Below are 12,023 nucleotides of genomic sequence, written 5' to 3'. Positions count from 1 at the left end.
GGATTGGGATAGATATGAAATGAAAGGTGAAGAACATTTTAGTTCTCCTATTTTTCTTCTCCTCCTCGCTTTAGTAGATATACAATTCACTTGATGAGATAGAAAAAACGACTTAGAAGATGATGTAAATATTCACCACCTTTCCAGTAAAAAAAATGGAATTTGACAAGGATAATCAATTTATGATTAATCAAATTTCTATTGTACAATTTAGCACAGTTCAACCATTCTTCAAAAGATCAGAGCTTTGACATTCATGCAGATGAACTTGGAAATAAAAAAAAGTAGAAATGAAAAGAAAATGTTGAATTCTTTGTCATGTATGCACTTCACTTCAATGCACTAATTTTGTTTTCTACTGTGCTCCTTCTGTTTGATATTAAAAACACACTTTCTAGCAGGGACATTTTAAATTTAGAAATCAGGCTTTTGGCCAAATCTTTCCCCAGGAAAAACTGTTGATTTCATTAGGACTGCATTACAGTAGTTATCTAAATATCTAAAGAAAAAGAAAAACAACAACAACAACAATCTCATGGGGAGAACAACTGAACAGAGAAATCAACACCTACAAAAATATAATTTTTCCTATGTTTACAATTGATGTGATACTGAAGACAAATGATGAGTTCTGTCTCACAGCCTTGAAGGGTGACAAGGAACAGTTGCTATCCTTAGAAGGGAGCAACTGTTAGAGGTCTATCCTTAGACCCTTGTCCTTTAGTTGGCCCCAAACAGACCACCTCTCAGTCAGTGTGTTATAACACAAGGAAAATGTAGAAGAAACGGTTTCAGCAAAGGGTCAGTAAAGAAGGATGAGATCTGTGTTCCATTATTGGACCCCGGCAGCATTAAAGAAGAAGAAATGGAAAACAAATTCTAAAGTATCTGAAATTTCTGTTCCAGATTTTTTTCCCTTGGTAGGGCAAAATGATAGTAAGAGGGGAAAAAAAAATAATCTAGTGATATCAATTTACTTCCAAAATAAAACCAGGAAGCAAGCCCAGTCATGCATTCAAGTAGAAAGCAGAGGTACTGAGAATAAAGAAGCAGAAGCGTACAGTGCTTTCGGTGGATTTCTTAGCACAAAACTTATATTGGAGCAAATCAAATTCATAAATGTTCCACAATATGTAAAGAATTCTTATACTCCAGTGAGTTTGCAAACCACTTAATGAATATATAAAAATAATGAAGCAATATAGAAACGCCATACTCACATTAAGAATGCTTTTGCAAATTGAATATACTTCCAGAATCTTTACAGAAAGTCTTTATAGTCAATCTTTTCCCTTTTGCCTGGACAGCATGCTGATAGAGCTGCAAATACAAACCAGACAATGGCCTGAAAGCAATAGGGTGAAAGGGCTTTTTCTGTGCTAAATTGGAAGTGAGATACAGCAAAAAGAAGTCAGTAGAGTATTAATATGTCTTTTCTGGACACCAATACTTCTATGAGCTATGTACCTTTAATAAAATGGAAGAAAACAATTGCAGCCATGACACCCAGTTTCTTTACCAACGGATGCTTCATTAATCTCACTTGCCTTGCTTTAGCAACTGACCTGCTGGAAATAAAAAATACCAGCTACCACTTCATGTTTTGGAAAATGCAATTGATCATGCTTAACATATTAAAAATTTTATTCTGTTATGAAATAGTGAATTAATTTTTCTTTTGTAAAAATGCAAGATTGTTACATATTGCTATAGAAACTTTAATAACTTATTCTAAAACATCTCAGACATATCTTAAGTAGTCCAGAAACTCAATCTCATAGCCTAGATTTTATTTGAGTATGAGCAAAAGGCTTTTCAATACAAATAAATCTTGTGGTATTAAATAACTTTGGGAAAAAAAAAAAGTGTTTTTATTCTAAAAAGTTTATTTTAATTACTTTTGGAAACACTTACATTGCATATAATTTTAAAAGAACTGAATTTTAAGTTGGATAGTTTGACATGCTTTTTTTTTTTTTATTGGATCTATTGAAAAATATAGTCCTGTTTTCACTCTGCAGTGCAATAAGACATTTCTCTTTAAATGTGGGGTGCACTATGATGGTATTCTTTTTTAAAGAACACCTCACATCATTCCCCCTTTTTTCTTCCTGTTGAAGATTAATTTGTTTGATGGCAAGTATACTATAAATTTATCTATCACTAATTCTGGAACTGTTGTGGATGTATTGCAAAATATTCTGTGAGATATCTGAAATATTCTTTTAAAGAAATTGCAATAATGGAAAGACTTATGGGTGTGTAAATCCCTATCAAGTGTCAGGAATAAGACTTGAGGTGAATCACCACAAGTTTGATGTAGTCATATTGATCCTGTGTATTCAGTTTGAATTCCTTTTTGTTTAGTTCTTATTCAATTTCATTTTCATTTCTCTTAGTGTTTTATGATGTGTCACTATCAAGTACGCGTTAGAAGAAGAACACAAAACAAAACAAACAAAACAGACAGGAGGTTAAAAGAATCTCTAGTAATAGCGGAAATGCACTGATTACATTCTGATGGATAAGTGAAATGATGAGATTCCATTTATTGTTGATTCACCTACATAAAAAAAATCTGAAGTAAATCAGCTGTCCTGAGGAAGAATTCCCCATTATCCCTGAAGTCAGACACATAGGAAATGTAATAACTTTAACTCTTCAGGAGAGAAGTTATAATTTCAAAGACTCATATTAAGATTACACAGAGGTAATACTTCAACCAAAATAGGGATATTGTGTAAAATGTCTATTAAATCTACTGTAATTACTACAAGCAATATAAGTATACTCCATAAGGAATAGGCATGTCTAGACTTTGTAAGCAGAAACGTTTGAGCTGCCTCTTCCTCCTCTGAGAACCCCAAAATAGGCAATGAGGGCGAGGGACAGTTTTAGCTTTGATGTGAAGATATCAAACTTGTCTACAGATTGTCCACAGGCGAAGTACGACAAAATCAGAACACAAACATGTTGTTTTGTACCCAGGCTATGTTATATGAAGAAGTTGTCATCAGAGTCTTTGTATATTGTCAACATGTTCAAAGAATGACCAAGCTGAATTGCAGTTCAAGACTTGCAAACCAATGTGTTGGACTCAGCTTGCTGTCCTGTGTTCACAAAACTGAATTCTTTTGGAACCTGACCTGCTTTACCCTGACCCTCCTGCTCAGATTTTAAAGGCTACCGCTTCCCACAACTCTTAGGTCTTTTTTTGGGAACTGAAGAGAAATTGGGTAGGATTCACTGAAGTGCTTCTATTGTCAGTGCTGAATGGAAATCAATATCATCTCACAATTACTTTGCTATTAGGTCTTAATGCTATTCTAGTTCAAATATTTTATTCACTTTCTGTAAAAATCTGAAGACTATTTTCAAGTAAAATCTTTTTTTTTTACTGTGGAAATGTTTAATGGTAAAATAGACTTTTACAGAGTTTTAAAAATTCAGAACAAGTTTCTCAGCCAAGACATTTAACTGCTGAGTTCTTTGAGATTTATGATCACTTTTTCTTGGTTTTTGTTTTTGGTTTTTGACCAACTTCATTTATTCTCTTCCTGGCAGTGATTTAAAAGTATGCAAGTTTTAATAAGAAGTTGATATTTGCTACTGTCACTTTCTGTTTAGGATCCACTTCAAAGCAATGTTCCTATTAGCTGAATATGATTTGCTACCTTTCAGAATAGGGCAATATGCACTGCTTATCATCTATAGAAATAATTTCTGCATGGATTTCTCATTTTTCATGCAGTAAAGGAAAACCACAGAATCTAATTCTCCATTATCGTGTACTTTCTTCTCTCATTACAACAGATGAGAAAGAAAGGAGATTTTGGTTTGTATTACAATATTTACAGAGTGATAATTGATCACATAATATGTAAATTTCTGTAGAACTGAGACCAAGGAAGTACTTTTTAAAAAAAAAAACTTAACCTAAAAACATACTATCCAGTCATGAGAAAAGCAACCATATTAGTACTTCAGAAAAACACTCATCTTGGCAAAAGTTCTTGATAACTCAAGAACAGTAGAGAAAGAGATTAAATAAGGATTGAATTAATCCTTTTGAGAATAAAGATGGAATAATGTACCTTAACTGTTAATGTTCAAGTATGCCCTAAAATCTGCAGTAATATTTTAAGACTTAACATTTGAGGAAGCATTATGAATCCCCTTGAAATATGGAAGTACCTGCATACCTGTGACTCTTCTGTATTACTGATGTAATTCATTCATCTGATAGTGAGGTCAAAACTCTTGCAATAGGCATAAACAATACAACAGTTCCCTGTCTGGATGCTCTCAAAATCCCTTGAGATTTCATTGACTTTCTTCAGCTTTAGCAATGGTACTTGAAACAGATGTTAATTCTTCCAGAGAGTTACAGAGATTGCTAGACAGCCTCAGGGCCCTACCATCTGACATGCATATTTTGGTCTGAATATATTTTTGCATGCCACTTATAGGCCACCCATTTTCTTTAGCATGAAAATAAATGGTGAACTTTGCCTTAGGAAACATTACTTGAATATTTTCAGTTTTACAAACTAAATCATTAGAACAATTTCAAGGAGTTGACTCTTTTTTGGTCACTATTATTACACCAGGTTATGTTCATAATTTCTTGAGAATGAAGCTTTGTGCATTCACACAGAGATTAGCAAATGCCAATAAACAGAGGACAAAGCTGAAGCACACAGTTCCCAATAATTTAGCACTGTGATGATTAAAGGGATGTGAAACTGTTAATTATGCAGTGTAAGTTTCCATGAAAAACAGCTGCAAATGACAAATTCTGCTTCAGGTCAGAAAGCAAATAAATATGCCATGCACAGCACAAGAGAAGCTATCCTCTACTACACACTGAATAAAAGAGAAAGATGGAAAAACAACTATGGTTTTAACAGTTTGTTCTGTGTTAGAGTACTGCAAGAATTCTTCTTTTAATACATAGCAAGGGTGGTCAAGGGGTGAAAAAAAAATAACAATAAGAGCTGATGTCAGCAGCTGGAGGATGAAACAAAATCTAACATTTTATATACAATTTAAAGACAAATATTTAAATGACCTGTTCTCCAGATTCATTAACAATATCCAATCTTGTTTTGTTGAGATTCTAGAAAAAAGATTTTATTCTCAATATAATTGTGCCTGGGGTTATGTACAACTAATTTTTACCTAGATAGTCCATAAACAAGCAAGCAAAGAACTTCCATAGAAACTAAGCATAAAACAAAGCAGATGCTTTAGAAATTTTACACTATTGATTAAGAAGTGAACTGTGTTTTCCCTTCAGACAGATTGGTAGTCAGGTATTAGAATAATCACAATTTTTGATGAGAGTACCTGAAAATTTCCTTAAAATACTTAAAATAACACCATCTTCATTTCTGTTTATAAAAGAAGCCAGAATATTTTGAGAGTTTCTAACAACATTTCAAAATGCATATGTGTGGGCACTTACTTAGACATGACACAGACAATTCCTTCTCTTGCAAAATACAAGTGTCCATTTCTACACTGAAATACCATCTTTTGCAAGCAGCCATGAAACCAGTTCTCCATTTTGTGCTGTAGCATTTGCTGGTTTACTTTAGTATTTGTCGTATATTTTAGTGTATTTAGGTAATAGTACTAATCTCTTAAGTGAGCATGATATTCTCAACAGAACTCTTCAATGTCCCATCTACTCTTCTATATCCTTTATATGCAACATAGAATCAATATTTTGTCCATATGCCTGAGAAGGTTTTCACATTCATGTAGTAAAGCACGGTGTTTTCTGTACACGTTCCTAAGAGAAAGGAATGAGTGAATTTAAAGAAATCTTGAAAAGAAGTTGAGAAGAGGAAGGAAAGTAAAATGGGTAATACTATAGATGAGGGAGAGGTACTTAAAGTATAAAAGGTGAGGAAAAGGAAGAGTAATGCAAGCAGTGGCACTACAACGGTTTTCAATCAGTTTAGCTACTCTAACATCCTTTGACTTCCACTTTATGAAATGTTATTGTCAACATACGTCTCCTTTTATCCCCATAATACTCAATCATTCAATCAAAACCAAGAATCGTTATGCTTGAATGGTCTGCAAAGAACACCTTGGGGCTTTTGTTGTTGATGTTACTTAAGGGATTTTTATAAGTTTTTTTTGTTTGTTTGTTTGTTTTAAAGCAGCCAATATAAAAATATGGAAAAACATCTTCCAATTAAAGTGCAAAGTTATCATGATATCAATACTGCTTTGGGTAACAGATTTTAAGAGCACTGTCACTAAAAGATGAAATAAGTTTTATAAATACCAAAACACAGCAAAGCAAGGGACTACCTGCAGAGATAAGCTTTAGCATCACTGAAAAGTAAATCTGTTCCTGTATGCAATCTGTTGTCTAGGAGAAAAATCCTGACAAATTTGCTGTCAAGAGCATATAACCAATTTACTTTATGTGATCTTTGGCTTTATACCATGTTAATGGAAACTAAAACCAGTCCAAGAAGCACGTGTTTCTAAGTGCTAAATCCATTATCATGGACACAGCCTGTTGTCTGATCGTAGGCCTTTGCTGACATTTGAAGTGCCCTACAATGCATAACCCATCTTTCTGTAGCTGTCAAGGGAGATACAGACTCTAGGGGAGACCCCGTCTGGGCTGGTGACTGGAGACTAGATACTATTTCCTACAATGTGAGAAATAACACCAGATGTCCTTGTGTTGGCTGGCAATCAAGTCTGGTGCTGACAGCAAAATATCTCCTTGTAGAAGCTTTGTTCTCTTTCCTCAAAGTAACATTTCAAGTCCAATCTGCAGTCCAAGCTATCACTTTCTGGCATGATAGATGAGTGCACAGAATTCTTTTTCATATACATAAATGTTATTGGCCATCCTTTCCTCCCCTCACAATTACAAGCATACAAAATATATGGATGCAACAACACATAGGCCACTATTTTTTCTTGAAATTTTGGAGTAACTAACAGATTTTTAATAAACCACTGAAAGTGGTGTGTGGAATTGTTCTTTGGTGCTGGTCTAAGTTGTTCTGACTTAGAAAATAGATAATAATTCTGTAACATATCAGCTCTTCCTGTTTGCAGCACAATGCCCTCTTCACCAGAGGCTACAGAAAGATGATGAAAGAATAACTTTTCTTGCTGGGGGAATTCAGAGGTTGACATATAGCTCCAGAGTTCACCTAAAGACAAATGTTTGTCTTACTCAAATGTCATTCATTATTTTGTTAGCCTGAAGGAGAAGAACATCCTTTCTTGCACTGGAAGTTTGAGAAGCATACATAAAATAAGTAAACCCATTTGCTGTCAGAATTCATGGGGTGAAGAATGAATTTCCTGAAAATATGAAGAATATCGATAATGTTAAATAAGCAGTGCAAAAAGAAACATTTGATTTTTACAGTGAAAGACTGTAATACAGGATTCTGATAGTGAAAAAGACATCCCTGTAGTCGTTTGGGGGTTTTGGTGGTTTTGAGTTTGTTTTTTTCAAAATTGTAGTTTAAATTCTTAAGTCTCTAAAGAACACTAAATAGTAGAATATATTAATTGCAACAAAACCTACTTGTGAGAAAAACACATAATAACAGATTTCTCATCATGGAACTCAGCCAGGCAGTTGTTCATTTTGCCAACAGATGTTAATTTTTCCAATTCTGCTAGTATTGCAATCATTTTTCCCCAAAGTCCGATGACAAATTCGTAAGATCCACAGTTAATTCCCAAAGGCATATAAGTGTTAAAGGACTTACTGTTGTTTGATTACCAGCAGGAAATCTACTGGTTTAGAGTGAAATGTTTTCCTGTCACATACTTTGATTTGGAAAATCCCTCCCAGAGAGTTACCTATGTTTACATTTTCTTAAAAACTGGCTGACAGTGAAAAAAAGTCAAAGCAAAACATGCATTTCATGCAGGCTTAACAAGAAAAAGGGTACATTCAACAATATTTTTTTTTTCTAAATTGCTTTTAAAATGTCACATTTATTTTTATTTTGCCTACTAAATGAACACAGGAGGTATTCAGTTGTGCTACTTTCAAATATTTAATTAATAGAAAGGCAATCACATGATTATAGAAACAGCTTTACTCTGAAGAGCTTTTGATCATATCTTTAGTCAGCAGTCAAATCAAAGTACCTGAGCATATTCTGATGATGTCTCAGTGACATGGAACTGATAAAATAGTTCAGCATGGGTGATTATCCAAATTATGCAAACTAAATATATTGTCAAGAGAGATACTGTTGTATAAAAAGTGTGCATTGAACGGAACATTTAGAAATTCTTAAAGACTATTTATATTTCAAATTTAAAATAAATTAGAATCATAACAATAATTATTTTGATAATAATAATATTAGTAGCAATATTAATAACAACAATAACAACTATAATAGAGTACATCAGGGTTTTTTTCCTATTCTTTCTTTTCTTTTGCTTTTCTTTTCCCTGATAAAACTTTTTAGAGCTGTACAGATATTTTCTTTGTTTGGGAAATGTGCTGACTCTTTCTGTCCTAAATTCACCATTATGCAGCTTCTACGAATTTATCAAATCCCCAAGCTGAGCTGCAATTTTCTAATTCCTTCCAACTCCTAAACCCTCTGCTTTCCATATGGTGTGTAGTCCTGAAATTAACAGCGTCAGGTAAATGGCAATTCACACTGCAGTGGCAGTTGGGTTTTTAAATATTCAGGTAGGGTCCAAATCAGCACAAAGGAACTGCATCAGCTATAAGAGCATGATTTGATTGCAGATCATATCCTTCTTTCATATTAGCAGTTCTCCACCCCACCCCCAAAAAAGCCCCCACAAAACAACAAATAAACCAACCCCTGCCCCCCCCCCCCCACCAAAAAAAACCCACAACCAAACAACCCAAACAATAAAACCCAAAGAACAAACCCAGATCTTTCCACTGCCCAGAAATCTAAGGGAATATGCCATAGGTATGGTCTCTGGCTGCTAGACACTGACAGTCTAACCATTGTCCATATTGACATGAGCTGATTTAATATGAGATACCTTAAGCTACCACAGCAGCTAGCAGTATCAAGTGTGAGCACGAAGACACTTGAACAGATTCAGCCCAAACTGGTTTGGATCTGGGACCAATATCTGGTGAGTTCATACAGCGACGGACTGCTCAAATCTATTTTACTTCCAGATCTGTGGAGTCTGCTGTGTAACTTTTACTGCTTTCAGAAGCAATACCACATGGCTTCATTTCTCATTGCATAATTCTAACCAGCACCAACTGTCAGAAATCAGATTTTTTCAGTCAGTATTTTTTGTCTAAAGATATTTATTCTTCGGAAAATCTTACAGAAATTTTGGTCAGTGAATTAAATCCGTAGTGTGTTACTATCACTATATTCTTTACAGTTTTATGTATGGATTGACTTCTTTTTTTTATTTCACTTGAGTGGGTAATGTCTCTCTTTCTTTTCTGTTTAATCTTGAAATGTCATGGATTTAGAAAAATCCTTTTCCATTCAGTTATAGTCAGAAAATTCTTAAGTTTATTTATAGAAGGATAACATCTCTTGTATTTGTCTGGCCATAGTTTGGGGAAAGATTTTTACAGTAGTGTATATTTATATAACACCATGCATCTTTAACATCAAAGTTTTTTAATAAAATTTCCCATATAAAAATATCTATTAACAAATTACAAATTTAAACACTATTAATTATTTGTAAAAATAAGATTAAATGTTTAGACTCATTTAGGAATGATACACCCATCTGGATGTTACCTGTGCTTTTCAAACTGTGGCATACGTTTGTCAATAATTCTTGGGACATAAACTGAATTTTCCTTTTTTGAATCATTGGCTGCAGCCAAAATTGGGAGAAAAAGTCCTAAGTGTTTTAAATTTCTCATTCTGCTATGTCCAACCACTTATTGTGCCAACTGTATGATATGGAATGGTGTGTACAAATCATAATCACAACCAGATTCTTAGGTAAAAAGTACCGCACATACATGGAAAATCCTGAGATGAGAATCTTACAATCCGAGTAATCATTCTGTATCTTAAAACTCAATGATAATGAAAAAGAAATCTGTGTTCAAAAGACTTGTGACATATCTATGCAACCCATTTTCCAATCTGTCCAATCACCAAAAATGCTTTGTTCCGAGACAGAATCAGCCCTCATGGGCTTTGCTCGTTTAACTTGAGTAGGAATGATTCCTCTGCACACTGGGGAAGAACTAACAAGAAAAATAAATTAAATTCCTACCTAGATACAACTATTCAGGTTTCTTATTTTACTGTATTAAAGTCTTGCATTCAGAGCAATGGAGTCAGGACAAAAATATCTGCTTTTAAACCTGTCACATGAAAAGCTGTTGGGAGAATGGAGAGGAAATTATTTTTTCTATATATATTGTCAATATAGTCAAGATTAGCCTCTGATGTTTAGTTAGAGGGTTTGTCTTTCCAAAAACAAACAAACAAACAAAACCCTCAAACAATGAAATTGAACACATGGTGATTGCTAGTTTTAACTTCCTAGTCCACTAATATTGATGCATCTTTAAAATAAATTTCATTTTCTCATACAGCTGGCCAAGTTGCAAGTTCTTTTATGGTTGAGATTTATCTGAACTCTTCCGATTTTTACTCCGTCATTCTGTTCCACTCCTGTATTTTTCTCCTCATTTCTTCTCACCAATAATAACAATATAGCTGTAATCACTGACATTTTTACAATAAAGATAATTTCATACTTTTTTTGGTCACATTTGAAATTTCAGTTTCCCTCCCCCTGAAACTACAATAACAATAAGCTGGACATTTTAAACTAAGAAGTCTAGTAATGCTGCTTTTAATGAAAGCCCAGTGTATTGGCCTCCAGGTTTAGTGCTTTTAAGTAAGTGCTTAACATCGCAATATCCATTTATCATATGTAAGAACTGGCAGCTGTGGGATGTGTTTCAAAGACAGTAGCTGTAAATATTTGCTAAAAGATGTTCAGAAAATGTTATCAAAAGGTTTAGGAATAACAGATCTAGGTCTCAGCTCTGAAGTAGGCAGAATCATGTGAAAATATGATGAAAAAATATCATTGCAATTCAACCCAGAAGAGAAATGTAGGAGAAAAAGAACTGAAGAACTTTGACATGAGCATTTTAATATTGCATTAAAACATATTGGACATACAACAAAGCTGTCCAGTAGAGCTTATTTGATCCATTTGTGAATTGAAAGTTTTATAACAGATATAAAATATAAACACTATTATGCAGTACTTTATATATGCAACTCTTAAGCACAAGCTCTGCAGTAGCTTTGTGAATTAGGTGAATAGTATCAATGGAAAAAAGCCTACTGACAGCAATGCAAATAAATGAGAATAAAGGGGAGTGTAAATAGCATAGTTGTAAACTGTCTCACAAAGAAATCTCCTGCTCTGAAACCTAGTTTATTTTATATAACTAAATAAATCCTGTGCCTTTCTATAAGTGTTTGGGGCTGCATTTTCAACCATATCAATATGACATGTTTGCATACAAAAAAAGTTAACAATATAAATTAGTTCTACAAATGGTTTACCAAGGTGAATAGTGAATCTGCTCACCTCTCCTCAGAAAGTTAATAATGAGAGCTGAGTGAGAGGAGAAACATGGAAGTGACATGATCATAATTCATATATTTTATCTTTATTTAACAATCTTAGAAAGCATAAATAGACAATTGAACTAAAATTCATCTAACAGTGTGACTTGCAACAACCCTTGCTTTACCTTTATGTTTCACAAATTATTTTTCCCCAGAGGAAATAACTATCTACAATAAATGTCTAGATTTTTATCTCTATTAAGGCTTTTATAAAATATAAAGTTTCCTTTGGAACTTACTGTATATTGAAGAATAATTATGGCCCAATGATTACACTAGTATGACTGTTTAAACTGAAAATTTAAACTAACAGGTTTTAGTTTATACTTCCTTTATATATTTTGCAATTGCTATGCTTAAAAATATTTCAGAATAAAT

Source organism: Balearica regulorum, chromosome 2, assembly GCF_011004875.1.
Source record: "Balearica regulorum gibbericeps isolate bBalReg1 chromosome 2, bBalReg1.pri, whole genome shotgun sequence".
Taxonomy (NCBI): Eukaryota; Metazoa; Chordata; class Aves; order Gruiformes; family Gruidae; genus Balearica; species Balearica regulorum.
This window is presented reverse-complemented; position numbering follows the sequence as displayed.